This window comes from Plectropomus leopardus, chromosome 1 (genome assembly GCF_026936395.1).
Source record: "Plectropomus leopardus strain MGB_pleo_1.0 chromosome 1, ASM2693639v1, whole genome shotgun sequence".
NCBI classification, from domain to species: Eukaryota; Metazoa; Chordata; class Actinopteri; order Perciformes; family Serranidae; genus Plectropomus; species Plectropomus leopardus.
Window position 1 is genome coordinate 32265343 of NC_142176.1, and position 27560 is coordinate 32292902.

The window sequence follows — 27560 nt, forward strand, 5'->3', positions numbered from 1 at the left end:
GAATGTGGACGTGTCTTCTATTTATCTCAAGGATATTTATTCTGAGAACGATAAGGGGTAAAATATGGAGAGAAAAGTGGTGCGCCAGGGGAGGGTGGAGGAGGTAACAGCATTCCTTTTAAATATATGGTGAATGAGGGTCCTTCAACAAGTGTTGTGTTTACATTGCTTGTGGGAAAACAAATTGACACAGGCGGCGTCTGAGGGGGCTGTAAAACAGCTCTTTAGCACGGCTTAAATTCCAAGCGGCAAGCACAGCAGTGTCACCCCAAGGTGTTGAGAGTAAATATATGGTGTTACCTTTAGGCTAAATAGGGGAAAGAAACACACGGAGATTGAAGTGCACGTCATTGACAAAGTGGAGCGGGTGTTTTACCTTGGAGCGGCAGAAATGAAAACGAATAATAATGCTTATAATTTTTATTTGTTTTAAGTGTTTTTATAGGAAAGTGCATACATAAGATATATAACAAAAGGAAACACTTCAAAACCTCTCCTTAAAGCACACAGGTTCATAATAAAATATTGCCCAACCAAAAAGCAATGTTAGAGCCAGGGTTGTCTATGAAGGGGTCACATGGGCCCATTAGGCGAAGAACCCTGACTTATCTTGGTTGGTTGAGTGTGATATGTTGAGTTCGCTCTTTAAGGACAAGATTTATGCCTTAACCAGACTCACTGAACATGGATGGACATTACGCCAGAAAACACTGTAAAACACTGTGTGTGTATATTTTGTTCTGTGGATGTATTAGAAAGGGCTACACAACCATCTTTGTATTTTTTTTTTTTTTTCCGTCATTGTCAGTGTCTTATAAGCCCATGTGGGCTGGACGCAATTAAGTGCATGACACTTGAATAAACTAATCAATCAATCAATCAAAAGTACTTTTCTGCTACTCTAACAATCAATAATCTGATGGCTGAAGATATCAGATATCTACACCGATCCTGTTGACAGCTCAGTCTCCTCTTTGGAGGCTAAAATGTGCTAACGTTGCAATTTTACAGACTGATAGGACAAACAGCTCAAGATAGAGATGATGAAAATAATAATAATAATAATAATAATAACTATATAGCACCTTTAAAACTGAGTTTACAAAGTGCTTTGGTTTCTTGCAGAGGAAAAAAGAAATGATGTGATTTATTTAAAGTATAACTGAATGTTTTTGACTCTTGTTTACTATATGTCAGTGTTAGCAGTCGGTCAGTACTTGACTGTAATCTCACTCACGTAGGGGATTGGAATATGATGTGCACAGGCGGCTAAAGCTATATTGTTTATAAAGAGGCAAAGTTCCTTCCTGTCCGGTTTCCCCCGTGGGATGTTTTTTAAGCAAATTAAAAAATATGCACAGTGGTCAAAGGTGAGAGACAAAAAAAAATGTTGATTCCTTTTGGATCGTGCCATGATCTTCAATTTAAAAGATAGTTTTGCAAGTCGAAAAAGGAGCAGTTTGTTGGTTGTTTTTCATATTTAGGTTTGTGTAAAATGGCTCAGTAACCTACATCTCTCCTCTCGCACAATATCTGTCACCTACGCCAGCTGGCTAGCTAGTGAGGTAACTTATGCTAGGTTCCATGTGCAAATATACAATTATCTTTCCTAATGTTTTTTATCCAGTGTCTCCTGATCTTTTCATAAGCTGGGAAGTGAAAGAACGAGCAAGATCTGCTGCTCATGTGAGTGCATCCTGGTGTGAAACAGACATCGTAGCCTCAGCGAAAGAAAAAGTTATAGTGTCACCTATTTGACTTTTCTAATTCTCCCAATTACATGTTTTCACAGTCTTATACTTCAACCGTTTTACAACAAAATGTAACTTTCTTGACTTGCAAAATTATCTATATAATAAACACTATCTGTGTAAATCACAGAACTCTAAAAAAAATGGCTTGTCTCTCTCCATTATCTACCGTACATATTTTTTGAAATAAGGTCCCACTTTGGTCCAACAGCATAAGTTACCTCATTGAACTATGGTCTCATCCCTCTTGCTCTTTGTCAACAGCAAAAACATGACTCCTTAGAGGTCGGTATGATACATACTGGCATTATTTTTTCCTACAAGTGTTTGGTCTAGTCCCGCCCTACTGTACCGTGATTGGCTAGTATTCGCTGCATGACTGGTCCTTGTGATTGAGTGCTAGCTCAACTGGTTTATCTGTTGAATTTTTTCCAAGTCCTGCGACACTAGTGACAAATGAATACAATAGAATAAAAGAAATATATATAATCTTATATCTAGAGGGGATGCAATTCAATTTTAAAATGGTGCGGTTGTAGTGCTCTTCTCTCTCAGCTGCACTAAATGAAAAGAGCAAGGCAACCAAATTTGCCACTTGTCAGTCACTGTGTTTATTTTTGCCTTATTATTACATTATCATCAACATCAGCAGTGTTTGCTGGTGCTGTTGGCAGTACTTGGCAAAACTTCATAAGACAAACCAGTGCAGCTAGCTTCCAAACACCAGTTTACATCAAGCAGCAAATAAACTACCAGCCAGTCACAGCTCAGTGGTGGGACCGAATGGAATAATCTTGGGAGGGAAAAAATAATGCAAATGGCACGCCTTGGCTAAAACCCCCAAAAGTCGGATTACCCTCATAATATTCCTGTTTAAGAAAATGGTACCATGAGCTACAGGGGCAGAAAGCAGCTTTTAGTATGACTCATTGTGTCTGCACATGTCACCTTGTGTTCCATCAGATCAAACTGTGAGCTTTTTCACCAGACTCAAATTGATGTTACTGTTACCTCCATTAACTTTGTCTCTGTCCTGTAAGTCCGTTTGTCTGGTGACTGTGCCTTTTGTATCTGTGTGTGTGCACACGCTGCAGACTGCTGGATATAGTTTGTGCTTGACCTTTGTTAGTAGGAGAGCAAAATGCAGTGGAAGAGTGATACCACTGTGCGGTCCTCTAATCTGCTCACTTAGCCTCGGCTTTGGGGCTCACTTCGCTCCGCTTCATCCGAAGCTCCTTCATCACAAACTGCTGGCAGTATTCTCGCAGACTGGGGCTTGGCTACATTCACATACACTCCTTGGCTTTTCTCCTCCTCTGTCTCTCCATTGCTCATCCTCCCTCCTTCTCTCTGTCACCATTTAAAAAAATAGATTTTGGTCTTCCTTTTTTCCTGTTCTTTTGGCCCTTGGTCTTCACCTGACCTGTCTTGTCTAAGTTTAATCTTGGTGCGCTATAACATCCCACTGTTATACACTAGATGAAGTGCATATCTGTGAGATGAGCCTGACTGGATTTACATCCAGCTCTCTCTCCTCCTCTCTCCCTCAGCTCTCTGCACTTAACCTGCCTTGACCTTTGTGTACTTATAATCTGTAATAGCACTACAGCAGTCCAGGTGAAGTGTATATCCTGAGATGGACACCTTTCCTGACTCCAGTACAGGAGACTTTTTCACTGCAATATATTGTCTCTTTCTTTTTCTGTGTGCTTACCTGTGCTGTCCTACGCTTGTGTACCTGCCTGTGTTTACGATATTGTAATCCTGATAGAGTAGATATCTTAGTTATCAAAATCCTCTAAAGCGTGACATACAGCACTGTGGTTTCAGGGGATTCATTTTTGAAATGCAATCACACTGTGGTGTGGGTGTTAATAGTTTCATTATTAGATGATAATAGGATAAGAGATCAGTACTATTTTCCTTTTTTATGCTTAATTAAACTGATTCTGATGCACTTGGGTATATAGGGTTTTTGAAAGTGTAAGGGTAAAGATGGGGACAAATCTCCTCATTTCCTTTTTAACAGGCGTATTAAAAAGCATTACATTAATTTGTTAACAGCTCCTTTACAGCCTGCAACTCAACATTTGTGGATATAACTAGTAAAACTAGTAAAAGATGTCATGGTAGCACTTACATCAGTCTACAATTGCAACACATACATTTATTCTTTGCTCAGAATGGCAGTACTGTGGTTGTTTGCTGCTATATTAATGTTGTGAATATGTCTTAGAGCTCCTTTAAGATTATTTCTACTTTTATTGTTATTTAGCAGTGTTATAAGCAAGCAACTTCACTTTTACATATGTGGTAGTAGATTTTATTATATTGGATTCGACTTGATCTTCACATATACATATATAGGGAACATTTTACAAGAGATGTTACTCTGAGAACCCATACCTATAAAAGCAGAATGATTAATCCATATGACAGCAAACAGTGTCACATATTGTGCACGTGTAATTGTACACATAATACAATCATGTGTATAATTAAGCTTGTAATTCAGCATATTTTGAATCACTTGATATTTCTGTTGCACCACAATGTTTTTTTCTAAGAAAGAAAGCTTTTTTTGTATGAATTTTTAATGACCTTCCTTTTTAAAACGTCCTTAAGTGCGTTTTCAGATTAGTAATTCTGCCTTTACATGTTATATTGTAAATGTCAACAAAATACTCTACACTTTTGTCAGATACTGTAAGCTAGTGTTTTCTTCGTACTCGACAATGAGATGGCTGGACAGGGTCATCAGGGACAGTGTCAGGACTGAGCACTGAGGCTGAAGTCTTGTAGCCCCCAGTCCTCCCCCAGGGTGTGGGGGTCCTTGCCAGGGGTTTATCTCTTCACACACAGTCATTTCCTATAGTCTGTCCGTTATTCATCCCTCTCCCCACCCTCTTCCTTCCACCTCCCACCAGTCCTTCCTCTCCTCTCTCTCTCCATAGCATCTCCTCAAGCTGTCGGCACGCTGGTTCGGAGGATTTCCTTCAGGAAGGAGAGGTCCATGTTCCGACCACGGGCTGATAGAGGGATCCTGATAACCCCAGAGCCGAGTGCTACACTGCCAGCTGACATGAAGCAGATGTCCTCCTGACCTCTTTCTCTTTGGGAACAGGACACCAGAACACAAATACTGGGCATGAATGTCAGCAGAGCCCCTCTGCTACTGAGAAGCTGTGATGTGATGCTTCAGACTTTATGAGCTGCAGAAATTCAGATGATAATATCTGAGCTTTGGGATGGCACGGCAGCCATTCTGTAGATAATAAAGAGGCAGAATAATTTAAGTTTATTTAACAGAGAAAAAAGAAGTTAGTTATGGAATGTGGATTGCATGAAACTACAATTTCTTATTACTGTAGTATTATTTACTTATTTATTATGTGTTTTCTTGCATATATTAACTCAAGAAGAAAGGTTGTTCTATTCCGTTATAGGATACTTTTTTAGCATCTGGCAACTGACACCAGATGACAATTTGTCTTTCATACAAACTCTTACTCATTTACAATTTGAGTATCCAATTGATAAACTTATAAAATACAAACACCTAATATTGACAAATAAACAAAAAAAAACCCAAAACACAAAAATAAAAATAATAAAAAAAATGATAGTGAAATGTGACTATTACCTATAGCTACTCACATTAGCAGCACTGGTGTCCAATTAAAGTCATGTATTTCCACTTTTTTTCCAGATAAACTGAATGATGAAGTTTTCCTTTTGAAAAAAAATTGGCTGAAAAAAAATCATTTTCACATAACTGATAACAGATCTGTTTTTCTTAGCTCATGAATAACTGATGTTTTGGTAAAAACTCGGACAAATACAGCAGCCCTGACGTTTAATGTCACATGCAGTTTTCAGTATTATTCAGAGGCCAGAGGAAATTATGTAATGTATGTCCCTTAGGTTATCTCGCATGCACAGACACACACACACTAACACACCGGTCAGCCTCTCAGAGAAAAAGGTGGAGCTGAGCATCCACAGAGACCTCACAGGCCTGTGACCTCATTACTATTCAGAACCAGCGGTGAGAAGACGGGTGGTGCTGCGTTCCCAGTACAGCTCAGCCCTAGCACTAGTGGATGATGTGCACGGATGGGGGTGCTGTGGGGTGGGCAGCAGCTTCCCCTGAACCCCCCCCCCACCACCAGCCCCACCACAACTGCTACACACACACACACACACACACACTTCCTCCTGGGAGATAGGCGGCCTCTGCTTTCTGTCAGGGTGTCCTCAGCCGCAGACCCCTGGGGCCTCTCACTCGGTGGGAATCTGGTCTTCTCACTCCACAGATGCCCCCCTCCCTACAGATGAGAAGAAAAACAAGACCTGAGGAAGACACTGCTGCTCATCCTCTGCTATCGTCCCCCATATTTTCTTTGCTATCTCTCTCCTACGCCCCCGTCCCCTTTCTCTTGTTCTCTTTCTTCTACCTCGGCGGTCGATAGCGTTAATTGGCTCACTCAGTCACCGGTACATTGATTGCGGTCACTAATAAAAGGGCTATTGATTGGCACTTTGTTTAACACTGGCCCATGCAGTGAGAGCTGCCCTCTAATACTATCCTGACAGCAACCTTTTCCTGTTTGCCAGTCTCTTAATGTCATAAATTATGTCAGTCGATTAAGGAGATATTTCTTCCCTCACGACATTTTTAGACTGTGGCTACCAAACAGAGAAGACAAGAGCTTCCGGAGAACTCAGAGAAACAACCTGCCACCTTGGGTAACAGACTTGTTTGCTGACAAGTCAGTCAGAAGACTGACGTGAACTTTATTGGTATGTATCCAGTACACACATATTAAGTCATTAATAGCTGTACATTTTTTTAACACATCACATATTTTTTATGTAATTCATTGTTTCGAACAATCTTTCCTTATCTGCAATAAGACAGGAAGACCTGAGTTTGCTGGTAAAGAAAGATTTGTATAGCTACTCCTACAACCCACAATTCAAACTAGAAAACACAGGAGCAGTTCATTGTGTACATCAGTGCAACATAACTGTATTTTTATACACTGTTGCACAGATGTACCATAAGCAACACATAATGGGCCTTCCAGATGCTGATGTTCTTGGAATTTTCTCAGTTGACATGTTTTTATTTTCAAGATTATACCATTGACTTTGGTGACTTTGCACTATTACCTTTTGGTCTCTTAGGTTACATCATTAAAGGCACAAACAGAGTGCAGAGTTTTTTTTTTGTCGGCTGACATGGAAGTTGGCATCGCCCTGGTTCCGTCATCAAAAAGCCTATGGGTTTTTTCCATCAGATTTTGGATTACTACAGAAAATAAGCTTTGTGGCAAGCAAATGTTTATGACATTTTAATGTTTTGTTCAGCATGACATGAACCCACAGTCGCTGGAGCTGAGGACACAGCCTGTGTTTACAGGGCACCTGCTCTACCAGGTGAGCTACTGGGCACCCCAGCAAAAGCATTTTTAAGGACACATAAAAGTTTCAAAAATCATGAGTGGGGTATTCACTGACATATTTTATGTTGTAGGACAAAATGTGAAAGTTTCTTAAGCTAGTGTTTACGATAGACTTTATTTCAGGCATCTAACCAACAACACATTCAAAAAAACCATTGACTTGAGATGAGGGAAGTGGGGGTCCTAAAATGCTAACTCATTTTGGGGGTTTTAGGAATTAATCCTGGAGCTTATTAAAAAAATACAATGGCTATGGCCAAATTTAATTTAATTTAATTTAATTTAATTTAATTTGATTTAATTTAAATATTGATTATATTTTATATTATTGTATGTGTATAAGTCTAAGCATTACTTCCCTGTTTGCCCCTTTATCTCTTTCTCACCCGGCCACCTAGGAATTTTTGCAGCACATAACTTGGATCCAAATCATATCATTCTCAGTACGTGAATTCTCTGAATTGTTATGTAAGGCAGAAACATTTTACAACAACTTCTAATAATTGTCCACTTTGATTACAATAGTGCCATGTGATTTTCTCTTCACATTTTTAGTAGAAATATGCAGGTTGACAAGAAACACCCCGCTCGATATTCCAAAAAATAAACTCACTGTCTAGTTTTATTGCAATTAGCCGTGCGCTATTCTTCCTTGAGCAGTCCTGCAGCTTGAGTGAGTCAAAGGCAGGTCTCCTGAGTAAGACGATGAAAACTGGAAATGGGGTGTAAGTACCTCCATGAGAGATTTAATTATCGCCATTAAATATTCAATGATCAATAGAATTTGTTTTAGCCGATCAATAGGTGGCCAGGCCCGAGAAGGACAATGTGCATAAGTTGCTATTTGCATTTCAAAGCAGCTGTCATGTGGCCCCATTGGAAATCCATACCATTTTGTTAGGCTGTATTTCATATTTAGCTGCTTTATCCCCTTATCACTGACTGCTATTGATTCCCTTCCCTTTATTTACTGCCTACAAACTGCCTTAGGTTTAAAATGTCAAAATGTTTTTAGGGAATCCGATATACCTCCATCTTCCTTCCTCATCTCACATCTAGCTCTTTATTTCTCTCCCTCTCTCTCTTTAATTCCCTTGTCTCCCTCTCTCTCTCCCCTCTCTCCCTCCCTCGCTCTCACCACCCCTCTCAGTAGAGTTGGAAATTAAACCCTGTCATCTTCCCACCCACCGTACAGATCTCTGCTCACTCGGGTGTGAATCTGCACATTATTCAAATAAATATCTCAGAAGTGTCAGGGGAATACTCCGAGCCACTTCAAAGACGCCCACCCACCCCCCCAACCCTTCAATGTTGCTTGTTCTTGCTGGAGTCCTATTTTGTTTACCTGAACCGGCTCTAATGGCTTGTTTTTCGCAGCACCTATCACATGTTCAAGAGCGACATTTAGCCAAGTTCAAGTGCACGCATGTTCAGGTCTCTCCCAGGCTTTGATTGTTCTCCAACCCTGACTGTTATGTTGTTTAGTTGCGGCGAAAATATTGTTTTCCTCTGTTTACTTCGCGGTCTTTCATCTGTCTTTTAACCCTATGTATCATTCTTTTCTTTAGATTTGTGCCCTCCGTCTTATCCGTCACTGTTTTTCCCTCTGCCTTCCCTTCCCTGCTGCTTTGCTAATTCACCTAGCTGGTTTCCCCAGGTGGGATAAAGATGCCTGGCAGGTAGTGTGTACTGAGAGGATGAGCTCTCAACAGAAGGAAACACTGACTGAGGGCCATACAAACACAACCCAAAATTACATGATATACTTGGGTTACAAGCCCTTAACCCCTTAAAACCTGGTTAGATGTCAGTTTTCTTGTGCTGCATTCAGATACCTCTCACAACCTATTTAACCCTTTTAAACCTGAGCCAAATGGTTTGATTTCTTTCATAAACGTAGGGGGGAGAAGGCAATGACCAAGTTGGTGAGAAAAAGAAAATAAATAAATAAAAGGTGTCACAGAAAATGACCTGAAATTAAGTAGTTTTTAGTTTTTGTTTTTTGTTTTTTTTTTTAATGGGGAGGAATTATGAGAAATTCATCAGAAAAACAAGTGAAAAATGCCTGTAAAAATATATTTATTATGATTCTAATCATATGTTTAAAATAATGTTACAGGATTATTTTTTAATTCTTTTTTGCATCAAATTGTTTTTGTTTTTGTTTTTTTTTTAAAGATTTTCTGTAATTTTCTTGTATTTCTTTTTGTTAAATTTCTTGCTATTTTTTGGGCCATGTGTTGTTAAGTTGCTCTGCCTTCTCCCCTTGTTTAGTGTACAATATAAAGGCAAAGAATCATACATTTTAGTATTGCTATTACTTTGTGTAAATATCCCTAAAGAAAAATATGTTACATGCATTTTGTGCGCAACCATTCTGTATATGGAAAAATTACGTATCAGAAGAGTAGTATCATCAGTGACACAAACACAGAAATGCACATACACATGTGTATGTATGCATACTCCTTCTGCAGAGTTATATGCTTTACGACAGCCTCTTGATCTGAGAACAGTCCTATCTATCAGAGCAATCCTCAGCCAGGAGACCACAGAGGTCAGGGAGGTAACCTTCAGAGGCCTGAGGGCTGCATGAAGCATCATCAGTGCCATCAGGATACATGGCCTCAGTGCTGCAGCGCAGCTGGGGGAGAGTAAATCTGGATGAACCGAATGGGTGTGTGTGTGCATGTATTTGCTTGCACATCTGTAGGTGCCTGGGTGCATCTGTGTCGGTAGTGTAAATATGGGGGTCATGAATGATGGTTAAAATGCTGCAAGCCATAACTTCAAAGGCAGAAGGAGACACAAGCTGGCTAGAAAAGGATGTATGTTATGTTGAACACACTCTCCCATAATTGGTATGTGATGATACAGGCTATCAGTAGAATTTATAGTTAATATAGTATAAAAATCACTTCTAAAATATGAAAATGGTAAAATCTGAGTATAAAGTAATCAAATATAATACTTATAGAAATATTATATTTATAGAATTATATTTATGAGAAAACTATGGTGTTATTATCATAAATAATAATAATAATACTGTACCCTGCACACTTGTGTAGCTTCCAGTTCAAAGTCATTGATTTTTTTTTAGATTCCTGACAAACCAAATGTGAAACTTTATGTTATTTTCTACTGCTGATAGAATACAAAATACAGTTCCAGCTCCCCACCAGTGTATGTTTGTATTTTGCCAACTTTAACAACACCGCCTTTTCTTTCTTTTCTTTTTTTTTTTTTTTTTTTCCTTGGTTTACCTCAAAATTTGCCTTCTTGAGAGAATATGTGCTAGTGTGTGTGTGTGTGTGTGTGTGTGTGTGTGTGTGTGTGTGTGCGCGCGCGCGCGTGTTTCGTTCTTACAGGGGTTATTAACGATTTTCTCCCCTCCAGCAGGTGTCAGTACTACAGCATTTTGTTGCCACTACCCGTGGATGTATTATAGGAAGTCAACCACCTGCTGTCGGGTCGGAAAAGGCGGATCACGCGCGGAGGATTACTGCAGGATGTCCGGTGTCAGGTTACCGCACGCGCAAACCAAACGCTGCAGCCACATTGGCACTGGAGCCTATCTACCATGCTATCTACGCGACAAAGTCTGCTGTGCTTAAGTTAAGTTTTCTATGTAAGAAGACCGGAACTAGCCTACGCGGTTGGCCCTTTTTGACCTACTTCGGTAAGTTGCCACCCTCCTCCCCTTTTTATCAGTTAAACGTACACTTTAGCGCAGGTATTTTAATGAATGCACAAACAGGTGTCTTCAATTAGCCGAGCCGGTGTTTCCGCTAAATGTCACGTTGGTGTGACGCACATGAAATTAGCTCGCTAGCTAATGTTAATGTGCTTGCTAATAAATCGGTGAAATGTGATAATATTGGTACATTTTCAGTTTTGCTTTAATGTTTTATGCTAGGCTCTTGACTCACTACTAACCAGACAGCATTTCTCATGTGGGGCACTTAATATGTTTTATGGCCAAAATATGAATATCGGCCTCTTAAAAATGGCAACAGTGACAATATTTAACCATACTTCTTTTTGAGGCCCACACTTCTCTGGTCAAAGTTAATTTAAGTTAAACAACAGGTGATGCAAAACAAGAAACGTTTGGTAGGTCTCCCTGCTGCTGCAGACTGTGGATTAATTCAGACACAAATATTGACTCACATAATACACACATCCTTTTTTTCTATTAAACATTTGTTTTCAGAAAACAAACAATGTAAGGTAACCTGTTTGAAATGGCATCCGATCCTTCAAAAGGAAATATGCCAACACTTGATTAAGTATTTTTTCTTTCTTTTTTTTTTTATCTGGTTTGAGGTTCGTGTGTATGCAGTCTGTTTTTGCAGAGTCTCTTTTATTGTTAGTTGCCCAGCAGTGGAGCCAACATTTCTCTTTACAGTTAATACTTGAAATTATGAAGGGACCTGTAAATGAAAATGTCGTACAAAATGTAAGCCATACTTTAGTATTTCATTTCTACAGTTTATGATTTTATATTGTAAATAACATTCACAATACATTGTTCAAGGTGGATTTCCATGATCAGGGTAATTGTGTATATTGTGTCCAGAAGCACCCAAAAAGACTTCTGCGCAACCTAAAATAAAGGTCTCTACGACTTCAAGAAACACATAAAACTAAAGCATTTTAATCATTGGCGTATTTCTTATTGAAGCAGTTGATGCCATTTGAAGTCGTTTACATTGTTTGGTTTCACTGAAAAGAATGTTTACAAAAAAAAGATGTTTCCTCTCTATAAAATAAAAACCGTATATCATCCCATCCCTAGCTTCAACCATTTCATTTACAAAAATGTCACAAAGAATGTCCATAAGGTAATTTAGCAGAGCTAACATGTTAAATTCAGTTTGCACTTGTGATATGATAAGAGAAAGGAAGTATCTGAGAGGCTGTAACCAGCAATTGGCACTCAATAAATCTATCCTACCCAATCTGTCCATTTGAGGTCTGTCCAATCCTTTAAATTTCCATGATCCAGTGTCCTGCTCCTCCAAAATGCACAGTGCAGTCGTGATTAAACATGGTGAAAGACATCACTCATGATTGGGCTGGGACACTTCAGCTTGTATGTTTAAATTGCTCCCAGTAGTATCCTTAATCTGGGTAGAAATCAATATGGCTTTTACTGTCACATTGGAGGGGCGGGGACCATGTATTGATGTTCAGATGTCATTTCAGGGGGATTTGATGTTTCTGTCCCCTCTTCAGTGAGGAGATGGCACGATAGATCAACTGATGGTGTCTGCTTGCTTTCTCCAGGGTTTTACTGGAGCCTGGTGTTGTTTGGATGGATATCACAGATGTAAAGTTGAGCCAGAGCGTGCTGAGCTTACAAAGCAAAAAAATTACAAGAAAAGGTTTGGGAAAAGATGCTATTGATTATTTTTTTTTAATCAGGAAAGCTGTTTGAATTAAAGCTTTAGATCTTAATGGGGTTATCGTAAGCTGCGAACCCAGGGTGGGGGCTCTGAATAGATATTATCGTTTTATCAATGTATTTAATCAGTACAGACATTGTTGTCCGTCTCAACACATGGTTTCTGCTTCCAGTATCAAGTAGATATTTTTGGTCTTATTCTGTTATACTACTGTAAAATGTTTTACATCTTTTAAGCTGTTTAATTATTCTAACGTTATGGGAGGGGTGGGACAGAACTGGACGTGAACTATAATAGGGCTGATGTAGAACAGTAGCTCTGTATAGAGATGGATTGGTAAGGTTATAAATACACTGAGATGGGGAGAGGAAATACTGTTGAACCACAGTGCATAAGGTGAGGTTGGGGTCATGCGTAAAATAGCAGTAACTAGCAATGTGTAGTAATGGGCAATGCTTGTATTCAAGATAAATATTCAAAGTCATATATACTTCTTTATTCAGGCTTTTATTTATTTTTATAGATATGCCTACATGCAGACCAACTGTTTCAGATTCAGTAATCCATATTTAACACGACTAATAGTTGAGTGTTTATCATTTTGAAGACCCACCGAATTGAGTTTAAAAGAAAGTTTCCTTGTTTTGTTAAGGACTAAATGGTAAAAGAAGAAGGAGCCATATTGAGCTTGTTAGATGAAGAGGTGACAGGTGCTTACTTCAGCTTGGGTGAACTCAGATCTCCAATATCTCATCCAGGTGAGTAACATCTCTGACTTTGTCAATCTTGGCATTCATGCTGGGTTTGCATTCTGAACACAGTTGCCTGTGGCACGCACTGCACAGTAATCATTACTTAATGGAAATTTGAAAGTATGAAACTGATGCATAGCTGATGTCATTATCAAACCTGTTGGGTGATATACTGTTGTTGCTACTCTGCTTTTGTATACCTGTTCCTTTGACATAGATATGGAGCTTGCTGTATGTTTTTGTGTTTATCTCTTTAAGTGCCCCCACCACTCATTCTCTTACAGTCATATTTGTAGATTAAGCTTTTCTCCTGTCAGTTCCCATTCCTTTCTGTCCCTGTCCCACTGTTTCTCTCTAAGGAGTCTTTGCCTCCTCCTGGACAGCCCATGAGCCCTAGAGTCACATTTCAGGCCTGGCTGCTACTTAAAGGCCCGTAATCTGCTTGGCGAGTGGCTACAGTGTGGTGGCCTAAGCGGAAGCAAATTATTCGCTTTAAGGACTCCTGCTGCTGTGGGACCCGGGGCTAGTGACTGGTGCCGTTAACGTGAACGCACACACACACACAGTGTGCAAGCCATCATTATTTATTTAACCCGTTAAGTGTTTAAAGTGGAAGGGGTCCACTGGGACACAGCGTGGCTGATGAAATTATTCCACACATACAGTATATGTATGGTTAAATTCTTCAGGGAGAGGAGCAAGGGAACATAGAAAGATGATGCGTTTCCTACATTTTCAGATACAAGGGCTGATCACATGAGAATAGACTAAGGGTGCTTGTGTTATGTCCGACATGTTGGAATTACAGCCGTCAAAACAGTAAAAGAGTAACTGGGATGTATTTAATGTGAATGTTTCCTGGGCTGTATGTGAGAGATATAGCAGGATACTGTCTGTGTGTGTCAGACAAAAACAATATGCATAAGTGTTTACGGTTGTGTCTGACACAGTGTTACCAATTGGCAGTTCCACATAATGCCCCTACAACTAATCTGGGTTGTTTAGCAAGCCCCGGCTGAAGATAAACATCGATATCCTCTTGCATTCACAATGTCACTGGCAAACCTGATTCACCTTGAAGCACGTGTGTGTTAGTGGACACGCACTGTTTTGTGTGTGTGTGTGCGTGCAGCTGTGTTTCTGTTTCCAGGTGCGTTTGTTTGATCACAGTAATAGACAGAGGGGATAGCGTATTTGTTTTTTCTATGTGTGTGTGTGTGGAATAAAGAGTCGCGGCATTAATAAGTAATCACTGGATGTTGGCCCTCCCATAACATATTGGGCCAGCAGCACTTGCCCTCAGTAATGACACCATTACAGGACCGAAGTAGCCAGTTGAGAGTTTTCCTCTGGGAATCTCTTCTGTCTCCACTGTACCTCACCTCCCCGTCATATCGCCTGGGAGGTTGTCTGTTGCATCTGAATTTGCAATGTTGGGCCACAAAATGCTTACTATAATAACCATCAGATATACACAAACAAACACACAAATTCTGGTATATTGCAGATATGATGCATTAATATACATGTGCAGTAATACAAGCCAAAAATATCCTTTGTCAAATGCAACTGGAACTGTATTTAACGTGTTAAAAAAAAGAAAAGAAAATGCCAGTATTTGAGTGCACTTAACATGTTGTTTGAATGAGTTATTTATTACCATAAATATAACACACAGAGAGAAATTTAGCTACTATTTATTAGATAATATAAGCCGTGGTGATGGCAAGTAGAAACAGAGAGAGGGATGAAGAGAGAGGGGGACTGAACAGATTGAATGGCTAATGAAATGGGTACCTCCAGGCCTGAATAAATTCTCTGGTCTGGCGATCCCCCAGGATGCTGGCCTCCCAGGGAGATTAATGACCACTGGGCCATGGTATAATGAAGTAGTTTGCCTTGGCAATGTGCTTGTGAATTCATCACAGTGTCCACAAGTGGGCCGGCTCGGGCACAACATCTTTATAAATCCCCCTCTATCTTCACTCCCGCTGCTGATTTATGGTTCCGCCACCCCCAAATGGTTTGGCCCCTCTCACCAGACCCCGCCCTGGCTGACCATCACTACCCTACCGAAATCCAGGTCACTGCACTGATGGGGAAGAAATGGGAGGCTAATCAGATAATGGGAGGTGAAAATGTGCGAGAGTGAGTTGGAATCTGCAATCTCTCAACTCTTGCTCTGCCTGTCTCTTGTTTGTTCATTGCACACACATAGTCAGAAAAAAAAGATTTTGTTTTTTCATATTCAATCTACAGAATTTGTAATTTTTTTTCTGCATTTATCATCTTGCCCATGAACTAAACAGTGATCTAAACAATTTATTAATTAAGACAAATATTGACACAGCGTATCTAAAACATATATATTTGATAAGGAAAAATCAAGCATTATTTTTTTCCTTTAGCTCTAGGGTTTGATTATGTTGTTTAATTATGAAAAGACACAACTGCAGAGGATCCAGTTTCAGTTCCTAACAGTGCTGTGGTTCTTTACGGTTTGACTATGTGCCCAGTTTACAGTATTTGCAGGTAGGAAGGTGGTAAAGGATAGCATCCAAGTTGTTGCATCAGTGACTCCATCTGGGTTGGAGGGTGCACCTGTGCGGAAAGAGATAGAATCTGGGAGCTTAACCCCTGGGAGGATGCAGTTTGAACCTCCATATGCATTATGTCCTCTGGTAAGGCAGGGAGATATGGCCAGCAATTATTTTTTTCATGTTCAGGGGTCTATCACAAAAAATAAATAATTCAAAAAGATTTTAAATTTGCATAAAGAAAAAAGAAGATTGAATTAGCAAATTCTTTAGGCTTACATGAAAACAGGGAGAGCAATAAAAAAAACCTGCACCACTCCCAAGGCTGTCTTAAAAATGCATTTTCGAAAATACACTTTTTATACCTTTATAGCTATGGACCATCAGTACCAGATGATTGGATGTGTGATGAGCATGGTGATCTAAGAAAAGTTAGGGTACGCTGGACAAAGCATGATCTCCACACTGTTCAGTCGACTCATGATTTTACCTCTCTGACCAGAGATATTGTCTTGTCGACTAACGCAAGCTGAGAGCTCAGATCAGTGTACAGTCTTTTTTCAGTCTGTGCTTGTAGATGCAACCGCTGAATTTACAGCAGGCCACCTGGAGTCATGACAGTCCCTTAAACTGCAACACAAAAAGTTACTATTTAGGTAACAGTTTGCAGGACTGTCATGATTCAAGCCAGCTAATCCAGATGTCCATCATACTGTTTGCCTAAGAAAAACCAAAAAACATTTTATGCTCTTTGCAATAACTGAATTTTCACATTGCAAACATTTTAAACATCATGCAAATAAAAAAACAGAAGAATCAAATGAATTAGATTTAACCCCACCTCATTATGAAACGCTCTATTATCCTGGGAAAAGATGTAAATGTACTATATTGAATAAGGCGGGGCGATTTGGAGCAAATAAAATATGATATTCTGACGAAATACCTCAATATCAACATTGTGATGATATTGTAGGTTTGCGGGCAGGTAGAAGTTTGTTTGCTAACAGAAGTAGGGTTCAAAAGATGAAGAGGCAGACCTCCAAAAATGAAAAAGTTTTTGGAGTTAATTTTTGCAAAAACTGGTCAGTCAGTTCAAGTTTTAATTCTCTGTCTTGCAGCACCAACAAAGTAGTTGAGTATTGGCTATGCTATACAACTAATACAGTGAAAAAAAAGCTCTGACCTTGGGGAATTGACGTGTGATTTTGCTTCAACTATGCAAGAGCCTGATGACAGACGACCAAAATTTCTGACGTCAGAAATTTACCCCAATGTCCAAAGACCGGTAGGGAGCAGCTAATCGAATAATGGTCTATCTTCTTTTCCCCCCTGTGCACTGCACGGCAAACGATGTCCGACAAGCTGGAATTTGGTCTGACTCTAAATTGAGTTGTGTAGCTGAAGAATCGTGTCAGAGACACACTGAAATTGTAGCTTATGCCCGGCTTTATACCTCTGCAGTCCACACTGATATAATAAATGGCAACAATTGGCAGATTCCCTCTAGTCTTAATAAGGAAAACAATGATCACAATGATCCACAAATTAAAACTTTTTACAACCACACTCTCATTTCAGCATGTGATGGATGCTGTGTACACCTAATTGTTAATAAATGTTGGATATCTCCAGTGAATAGTTGAGTCCTAAATGCATTCCCACCAAAAGCCAAGCATTTGTTACAGGCCTGTGCTCCCTGTTGCTGAGACATTGCCAGCCTGTTAATGGCTGAGGACTGATGAGCCCCAGCATTGCACAACTCTGTCGGGCTCATAAAGCCTGTCTGCTTGATAACTGGAGCTCCATATGGAATAGTGGCAAGGAAATTAAAGGGGGATATTTAGATTAAAATGCATTTAATTGGGTTCTCGCCTAACGCAGTTGAGATGTGTTCTCACGTAGCTGTCCGTTCTGTAAGTGGCCTTTACTAGAGCTAAATGATGCTGCTGTCATGGTGTTGGTAGCCTAACCTGGTAAAGAATATTAATGAGTGCAATAAATCCAAATTGCATAATAGGAAGTTATGAAAAAAGGAATGTCAGAGTTAAGTCTAATGAGTATTTAGTTTGTTTACCAAGAGCAATTGTCACCCTGTGCCATGTGTACTTAGTAATTGTCAAAGGCTTTACATCCCCATTCTTTCTCAAGACAGCTTATCTTAATCTACAGTGTCTTATTTTTCTTGGAAAGGGATGGATGATTCGAGTAATTGTACAGTTGACATCGGCTTAGACAACATCATCCCCTTAGTCCCCAGCTAATCCTACAGAGTGATAACAATAATGGGAAAAAGAATGGAGATATTTTTTTTTTTTTACAAAAGAAGATATGGAGTTTAATTTGTAATTAGCTACAAAGGTCAAAGACTTGATCCACCATCTGAAGGTTATCCTCCCTTATTTTTTTCCATTTTTCCTCTCCCTCTTCTTTCCCCCTCTCCCTCTCAGTAGTCAACCTCTGAATCAGATTATGACCTTGTTGTGAAGAAGTCAAGTGTTAATTGTGTGCATGTGTGTGTTCGCGTGTGTGCTTGAAGGAAGATCAGTGAATAAAAAGGGGATATTTCCCTCATGATTGCTTGACAGTCTGAAAAAGAGAGGTGTGTATTTGTGAGCAGTTGTGTTTGTGCACGCGTGTTTGCTGACGATTGGCAGTGTAATTTATTTTGGGGGGTTATGACCCTGTGCCCCCATCCACCCCCACTCCATCTGCCCTGCATCAGACAGCTATGTGTAGCCCCTTGGGGGCTCTGAAGTAGCAGAGTTGCCCTCTTTGCCCGTATGTGTTTGTGTTAGTCCATGTGTGGAAAATCAGACGTTTTTGCCTGTGTGTGTATGTGCGTGTGTTAACGTGGGCGTGTGTGCGTCTGTGCTAGTATTGATCCCCCCCCCCTTTCTTATAATGAAGTGGAACTACAGCTCCATTACGAGCTGCTCTGCCATTGGCTGGAGGTAATATGAAATTAGCTAGCGTGCCGTGAGCCTGTCAGTATTGATTTCACTACCCAGATTACTTGTTACAAAAGAATAGAGCTGTCTGTGGCATAATTGAACAAGTTAACTCCTTGTCTCATAAAATGTAGGCCTGTATTGATTGTTACTGGGGAGGGCTCAGTGATATGCAGAGAGAAAGTAAGTTGTATGGGTGTTAACCGTGAAGAGGTGCTGATGCTTTCTTTTCTTCTCCGCCTGTGTCACCCTGACACGTGGATCAAGGCATTTTCTTGCTGAGTTGCAGGATGGCCGACAGCAAATGAGTTGTGTTCCATCAGCTTTGCGTTACAACAAGCATTTCTTGTTTTTTCCTCCGTCTGTCATTTTTCATTTCATTTACTTCAAGATTTGCTTCAGCCCCGTTTTCAATTTATTACCATATGTAGAAGGTGTGAGGACTTGACATTGTCAGAGCAGATTTACTTTGGTTTATTGTGAGTGACCTGTTTGTAAGTAGAGCAGCAGTTGAGTTGTGATGAGGAATGATGATGATGGCTGCAGAAGCCTCTCTATCTCACTCTTTTGCTCCGCTGATGAAATGGAGCACGCTGGTCCTGTCTAATCACGCTTGGCAGATTTGTGCCATGGAAAGTGAGGTGTTTAACAAGTGTCCCGGTCCATTAATTAAGGGCCTCTTAAGGAGAAAAAAAGAAGAAGAGGAGAAAATGTGTTCAATAATTTACACAAGCTAAAGGCAACTATAGCAGCTTTTGTCCACAGAGAGAAGATAAAGATACTGTGGTCTCTGGGCTGTACAAATAGATGAATTCATAAAAAACTATATGCACACACAGATACACACTCCTCCTCAGCAGCAGTGTAATGAGCCTTTAGCCTGTTAACCCCAGCCAGCTAATTCTGAAGCAAGGTGCTTTATGATGCCTCTGTTGAGGGCATACTCTACATACTTATCTTGGGTAATTAGAAAATGGGGCTCAGTCAACAATAAAAATGAAGGGTTTATTCAGACAAATTTCCCATGATTGTTCATTGAAGAGCTCAGGAAGCTGACAGCTTCTCTGACCAGGTATGGGGCAAAGGAGGGGGTGATAAATTGTTTGATGTGCGAATGATGATGTTGTCCCTAAAACAGACATGGAAGGTACAGCGCTTCCCCCCTCGACAGGGTGAAGGATTAATGAAATGCTCTTCCACGCGCCGATTTCCTGCACTCCACTGCTGAGTGATAAGTAGCTAACCAACGAAGCCTGTAATTACAATCTTACAGAAACCGGCCTGATCTGTATATAAATCTCACCATCCAATTACAAGATGTAATAATTCTGCACTCAGGCTGGTAATGAGGTCTAATACTGGTGCATGTGATAATCCCCTCTGGATGCGGGCTTGATCAGATGTTGGCTTTGTAATTAGACTGGCAGAAAATCATTATTTCGTGTTCGGAAAAAAATGAGGTTGGTGGGAAGTTAATTTTCTCCCCATTCTCTGAAGCGTAGACAAGAATTTAATGATTTAATCATGATTGTTAGCTATTTTGCAATCAATTTGTAATGATTGTGTCGCAACAGAGGCTTTCAGGGAGAAGGGCCTGTAAAGATTGAAGGTGTCATTGATATGGCATGGCTCTGTCAATAGATCTATACAGTGTAGCGCTGATACTGTGGAGGAGTGGCTGTATACATAAATGCATGCATTTTAGTAAATGTGCATGTATGTGCATGATTTTTTTTGTTTGTATACATGTATGTGAGTCAGTCTGGTAATCTGATAACAACCACCCTTAATTATTTAACAAGCCTGATGTGAAGATTAAGACCCTTATCTCTTTGTTTTAATGCTTCACTCTCTTAGCACTGTTTAGCCATGAAAATAGAAGTTGTATGAAGGATTTTTTTTGCAAACATCCAGGTGGATTGGCAGACAGGGATAGATAGTTACTCACTTAAGCAAAACATTTTTGGTTCAGCAGTTCAAACTTCAGGATTTTTTTTCGGTAAATAATGAACAGAAGGTCATTGTACGTGTGGTAGGGAGGCATGATTTTGGCCCTCTTTTTCCCTACTTAATTTTTATGATCAAGTCTCCTCTGTAATGGAATTAATGATGTGTATTCTTATCGTGATGGCCCATCAGCAGATGGAGACAAGAATACAATGCCCTTTTAATGTATGTAATATTCATTTATTGTGCAAAAAAAGCATGTTTGCTAATTCTGATTATTCATTTTAAAGCTAATGTTGGCCAATACCAATGACGCACTGATATTGTTGTGCATCCTTAATGTGAGTGAATAATCAAATACGACAGCTGAGAGAGGAGCTCAGTCAATGGCTTTAAGATCAGACAACAGAGTAGAGACACCTCAGCGGAGATAATTAGATATAATTAGGTTGTATCTTACTGGACTTGATAACAAAACTGCACGTTATCCATACGTGCAACAAAACCCGTAACAGAAGTAATTAATAAACACCTGTTGAACAAGCAAACAAATACTTGTAGGCATGTGACCTCTTCCCCCCTCTGCCTACAGAAACTCACTGCTCCCTCTTATGTTCTTTACAGATTTACGGAACTTGATATGCTGGTAACAAACTGTTTTGAACGAGCTAAACATATATAGGATAACTAGAGTTGACGATCGAGCCAAATTAGCTATGTACCTGAAAATGAATTATTGCCGATTTTGAGGCAGATATAAATAGCAAAGGCTGTTAGCAGTTTATTGTTAAAGTTTTGCAGCGCTTTTAAACAGTGGAGTTAAATAGCTTTAGGTTACCATTAATTAGTCCAACAGTATGCAAACAAGTATGGCACATCTTGAATACTGTTTCACATAATTTTATATTATTAAACATATTTTTCGACAATTGTGTGAAGTATGTTTTGTGGGGGAAAAAGGCTAAGGAGCAGTTTCTCAGCTTTATGATTGGGACCCCACCTAAGGTGACTCGACATATTTTTAAGATAAAAATAAAATAATATTTTTTTGAGATTTTTGAACTTTGCTTTTTTGAGCTTACATTTAAAATGAGTTTAAGTATTATATGTCATTTAGGGACCTAAAAGGGGGACATGGTTTTAGGGTTGAAAACGATAATATAGTGACCTGTCCAGGGTGTACCCTGCCTCTCACCCAATGGCAGCTGGGATAGGCTCCAGCTCCCCCGAACCCTTTCTAGGGCAAGCAGTTATGGGCAATGAATGAATGAATGAATGAACTTAGTATTGAATTCTTAGAATATGCTTTTTTGTTTTAAGTGCATAAATCTTTGAGAAAACAGAAGAAAGGTTTGTTGCCTGCCTCTGTTGATAACCTGCTATAGATGTTTTTTTGAAGTTATTGAGTAGCCCAACAAATATATCTTCATTACTAAGAATCACTGACATGGCTTGGCCAGGATTATTTTCCTGGTACTGTGTTGTGTGTCCCATCATTTTGATCATCCTATTTTCCCAGATTGTGCAGATTTGTTGGGAATGTTGAAGATTATAACAGTTTATACCATTTGGGCAGACTGATTTTAAATGTAAAGTGACACATCTCAGTTCAGATTATTTTAGTGGAGGCTTGAAAGCAGTACTTCAGAGGTTAACACTGTATTAACAGCTTCTGTTACTGTAGCTCTATGCAGTGTTTGATTGGAATACCTCCTGTTTGATCATCTGAAGCTACTTAGTTTACTGAGGCATCCACCGTGCAGTAGATTTAGGCAGTCCTGTGGGTTTGCACTTGGCTCATCTCTCCCCTAATCTCCTGGCGATTGCAGCTGAATACTTTATTGATAGGGAATTGACTCTGCTCCTCAGAGCCGATTTCTATAATTGATACTGTTTGAAGTTACTCTCAGAGGACCAAGCGTTCAAAGGCTGGCTGCTGTTTTGATCAATTATATTAAAGTGCAAACTTTAAAAAATCTGAATTGTGTCAATACTGCCTTCTAGCCTACTTTAATTCAGCAGTGTTGTGCTGGTCTCAATAGAAACATCAGTGTCACAATGACTCATATTAAGGATTCACATTAACACGGCATGGGTTAATGAACTGTATAGTATATTTACATGTAAAAATGCGTTGTATTTTTTTGCACTGGTATTTTAATAAAACATACAATTGCATTAAATGACTAAGTTTTTAATGCAATTGTAAGTTTTAGGTGCTTCACACTTGAGTATGCAAAAAGTATTGCAGTAATACCTTACAATTCAAGTTGAACAGAGCCAAAGAATACAGAAGGTTTTTATCAGTGGTGTAAAACTGTTGGGAATGAATGGTATAATTTTTTTGTGTTGTTTTTGTAAAAAAAACAAAAAACAAAAAACAACTTAATGCCAATGTGCTATCTCTTGAAATCTGTTACTCTCCTTTTTCCAAGTGTGGATACTTTTTAGGCAGCTTTTGTGGTTAGCCTTCATCCTGGGTGCCCAGCTTCATGCCTCCAATTTCCACCTCTGCCCTGCTGAAGGCTCCTCAGAGATGCTTGGCTGGAGCTCTGGGCCGCTGGGCCTTTGGACCTCTGAGTCCTCCACTTCTGTGCTTTGGGTAGAAAAAGAGGGAGCTGGTTTATCCAGCCCTGCCCATTCTTGGCCCCAGTTCGCCTCACCATACACTCCCACCTGCTCGATACCTCAGAAGAGCTTTCAAGTGCTCTTTTGAAAGGAAAAAAAAGCAGAAGGGGAAGAAATCAGAGACCGTGCTCTTCCAGGCGCTCAATAGCATGGCACTAGCCTCTCTCAGCTCCCATGACACCACTCTCCCGCCCTCTTCTCTGTTCTTGGGTGTTTCAATTTATTTTTCTGTTTTCTTTTTTCCCTTACCTTTCTGTCTTCCCTTATCTTCCCCCTGACTGCCTTCTTGTCTCAGGCTCTTGGCATTTTCTTAGTCTTTTAGCTGCATTAGCTTTAAACCAGTCCACTTGTTTTGCAGTCAGCATACAAAAATATGTGTATTTGGAATTATGGTCGTTGTCTTTTGTATCTGTCCCAAGAGAACAGCATTAATGAAGAATGAATACATCACATCTGTATATTGCAGGTGTCATTTTGGCAGTTGATGAAGAAACATAGCTGCCACAAAAACCTGCTCAGCTGCACCCCAAGAATTAAATCTTCTCATGTCCATTGCCCACTGGCCAACATGGCAATGGACTCAGTGCTAAAGTCAAATAAAATATTGCTGTCAGGCTATAAAGATAATTAGTCTTGTCTCATCTCCTCTCTCCCTGGCAATTAAATGTGACCCCTTTATGTTTTATGGATGCCAGCATAAACCCCTTCACTCCTAAAATACCTGCTACTGTAGATATGAGAGGAGAAGTGTATTGTAAACTAATTGCTCCATATTGGACAGTAGCCACTAGAGATGATATTGTGAGTTGGTGTTATTGATATTATTATTGGGCGTTGTGTGTAATTAACGCATGCACACACACATACACACGTACAGCAGGAGCATCTATACACTGTCAAAACTAATTCCCGTCCCTCTAACATCTTAACTGTTATAAAGCAGAGACGGTGCTTGGGAAAGCTGTGATTTGAAGACATAAGCCCCGGGCTCCTCATTCCACTCTGCTTCTGAACTCCCCTCATGCTCCCTGATACCGAGACACATTATAAAGTCCCTCCCTGTAGCTCTCCTCTTATCTTTGCCTGCTATAAAACTATCTCAGAGAAATAGGACAGGGTTAAGGTTTGAAGTAATCTGTTTCTTTTCATTCTTCCATGAAACATATGCCTACTTTGTAACAAGGGGAAAACTAATTATAGACTTGTACAGGAAAGATAATACAGTTGTAGTGATTGCTTTGTACCCAGTGCTGAGGTTGTGTCTCGACAGTGTATGCGTACAGTAATGACGGCTTTATCTAGCCCCAATACTCCTATACAGAGCTACAAAGCCCTGTAATTATGTTAGATGCCCACAGAATGGCAGACACACACAGGGGCACTGGCTATTGTGAGGGAAAGGCGTACCAAGCGTCTATTAAAACTATTTTGCTCCATGATTGTATTTCAGTACATAGGTTACTGCGTGGGCAAGAGCATGCTTGACTGGCTGAAGGCATGCATGCAGTACAAACAAAGTCAACACAAATAAATACATGGAAAGGATTGTTTGCCAAGGCTCATAGGTCATATCCTCAGTGCAGCAGTTTACACTGTGCAGACTGTTTACGCATAGGTGGATGACTAAGAAGCCTATCATTATGTGTAAAGTTTTAGTTTATGTGTTGAACAATGAAAATACACCACCTGTGATTATAGCTCATGAGCCTAACACCACGGGCTGGACTTTGAAGTACTTTTTTTTCTATCATGAACACAATTGTCCATGCACCATCCTGGCAGTAACTACCAAACCTTACACCTTTTTCGGCTCCTTCGTCAGCAGTGTCCTAGCCCCAGTATTACTATTTAAATATAAGCTATTTTACAATAGGCAGCTTCTTTTGTTTTTTTTGGTGTCTTTTTTGTCTTCTTTTTGATTTTTCATGCGAGTGCTTGTGGGCATGTGTTGTTGTGTTGCCATTGTTGTTTGAGTAAATGTATTTACTATTGTTGTCATAATTCTAAAATTTCTAACATCAACACAATACCTTGAAATATGTCAGTATTTGATACCATATTTGATACCACTGGCAAAATTTGACATTAAGGGCATAAAATTTAAAATTTTAGTAGGAAATGAAAATAAGAGGGTTTTAATATGATGACAATGACTTTTTCCTGGTAAATGCCAAGGAACAGCAGAATGGCTGTGGTAAATTTTAACAATAATTAAAACTTTTTTACATTAAAGTGGCAATCTTTAGCCTTATTCCCACTGCACAAAAACACCTGGCTTTTTAATGCAGTGGGAATGTTTACAATCGGCATGATAACATCTGGCTCAAATGACTGCAGAAATGCCAGGTCAGACAGAACAAGAGAGCAAAGTGCCTGTTGTGTTTTTGTAGTTGCATTTTTGATGAACGATAGCAGTAAGTACTTAGCTAACTAAAAAAACATTGTATTTCCTATGATCTCTTCATATATAAAGTCAACTTTTGTTTGTCTGGTTAAATGATATTAATGTGAAGCTGCAACAGTAAGACATGTTTTGTTTGCTTAGCACTAATTTAAGGGACTATGGGGGTACTGTACAGCTGTGCGTGTGTGCGTGTGTGTCTGTGTGTGTGTCAGTCAACTTGCTGTGAGAGAGATGAGAGCAAGAAAATGCAGCTGGTACCAATGTATCGATACTGCAGAATATAAGCATTGAAACTGATACATATCTATACTTGTGACAACACTAGTATGTACAACTATTTGCATTTGCACCAATACTATTTTTCAGCACATCTGATGAAAAGTTCATGGTTGTGTTGTGCTCTGGACTTGTAAAGCAAATGTTCACTTTCTTTGAACCCTGAGGTCAAGGAGAGATAAGGAGGTCTCTCTCTGTCTCTCTCAATCTCACCATCACATTTCTGTTTTTCTGATTTTCTCTCTATTTTCCACATATAGCGAGTCAGACTGTGCAGCATCATCCAGCCATGAAACCATTCGGTGGTGGGGAGGAGGAAGAGGGCTAACTGAAGGTCAGACAGACAGACAGACATACACACATACACACATACACACATACATACAGAGACTCATGCCTCCATTAGCAGGGCCTCTGTTTACCATGGTGGAGACACCAGGGATTTGGTGGCATATGCTGCAGCCCCTGGCAGCCTCGTGACAGAGCACTTTAGAGACGGCAGGCCAAGGCCTGGTTAGGGGCGACCCAGAGGCTGTGTCCTAAGGCTATGCTACTGGGCTGGGATGGACAGTGGGGATGGTTGGCTTTCCATTTTATCTACTGTTCGTATACTAGCCTAAAAGCATTTCTAATTTTTGTAAGGCCTGTAGAATGAGCTTCAGACAGAAATTTGATTGTGGTACACTAGCAACTTGAGAAGAAAAGCATTTGACTTGTATACTTGTCCAAAATTTCACAGGTGGACATAGAGTGCCGCTGAGATGACGTTTTTGTGTAGGCCAGCCAACCCTCGGCCTGGTGCCCTCATCAAAAAGCCTTTGGGATTTTTCCATTGGATTTTGGATCATTGTAGAAATTAACCTCTGTGGAAAACAAACATTTATGATACTTACATGTTTTGTTCAGCAAGATAATCTTTACAAATAAACACCACTTTGAGGATTTTTAATCACCAGAGGTAAAAAGCTATTGCTAGGTTAAAGTGAACTACACTATGGTCGCGTCACCACTGCTACAAGGTTGTAAAGCCATGTTTGGTGCGGTTCGGTGTGATGATGCTCCGTAGTTTCATTTAGCTTCTTATCAGCAACCATCTTTTTTTTAAGACTCATATAACCTTCAAAGTTCACAGTGGTTTACTGGTGTATTTTATGTCATGAAACAAACCGTAAAAGTCTCTTAAGCTAGTGTTAACCACAGGCCTTATTTGAAGCCTCAAACCAAAAACCCCCTTCAAAAAAACCTGTGACTTTGAGATGAGGTAACCAGAGGTGCTAAAATCCTAAGTAATTTTCAGGTTTTAGAACTTTAATTGTAGTTGTACTGAGTAACAGTTGATGTATAGATTTTGAATGCAAGAAGTGGTACAATTCAGTTTTATGTACCTCCAGTTTTCTGCTAAATTCCTTCTTGGCCCACTGCACTGTTATTTTTT

At 39.8% G+C, this 27560-nt stretch overlaps 1 long non-coding RNA gene across 2 annotated transcripts in view; it reads left to right on the forward strand.

Annotated features, from left to right (window-relative positions):
- Positions 1-6216: 6216 nt before the first annotated feature.
- Positions 6217-27560, forward strand: part of LOC121937823 (uncharacterized) — a 394787-nt gene continuing 373443 nt past the window's right edge. For both annotated transcript variants that reach the window (XR_015777031.1, XR_015777030.1), the window contains exons 1-6: positions 6217-6554; positions 7125-7193; positions 10622-10901; positions 12512-12609; positions 13283-13388; positions 26386-26459. This is a non-coding gene — a long non-coding RNA (uncharacterized LOC121937823). The remainder of the gene's footprint in view (positions 6555-7124; positions 7194-10621; positions 10902-12511; positions 12610-13282; positions 13389-26385; positions 26460-27560) is intronic.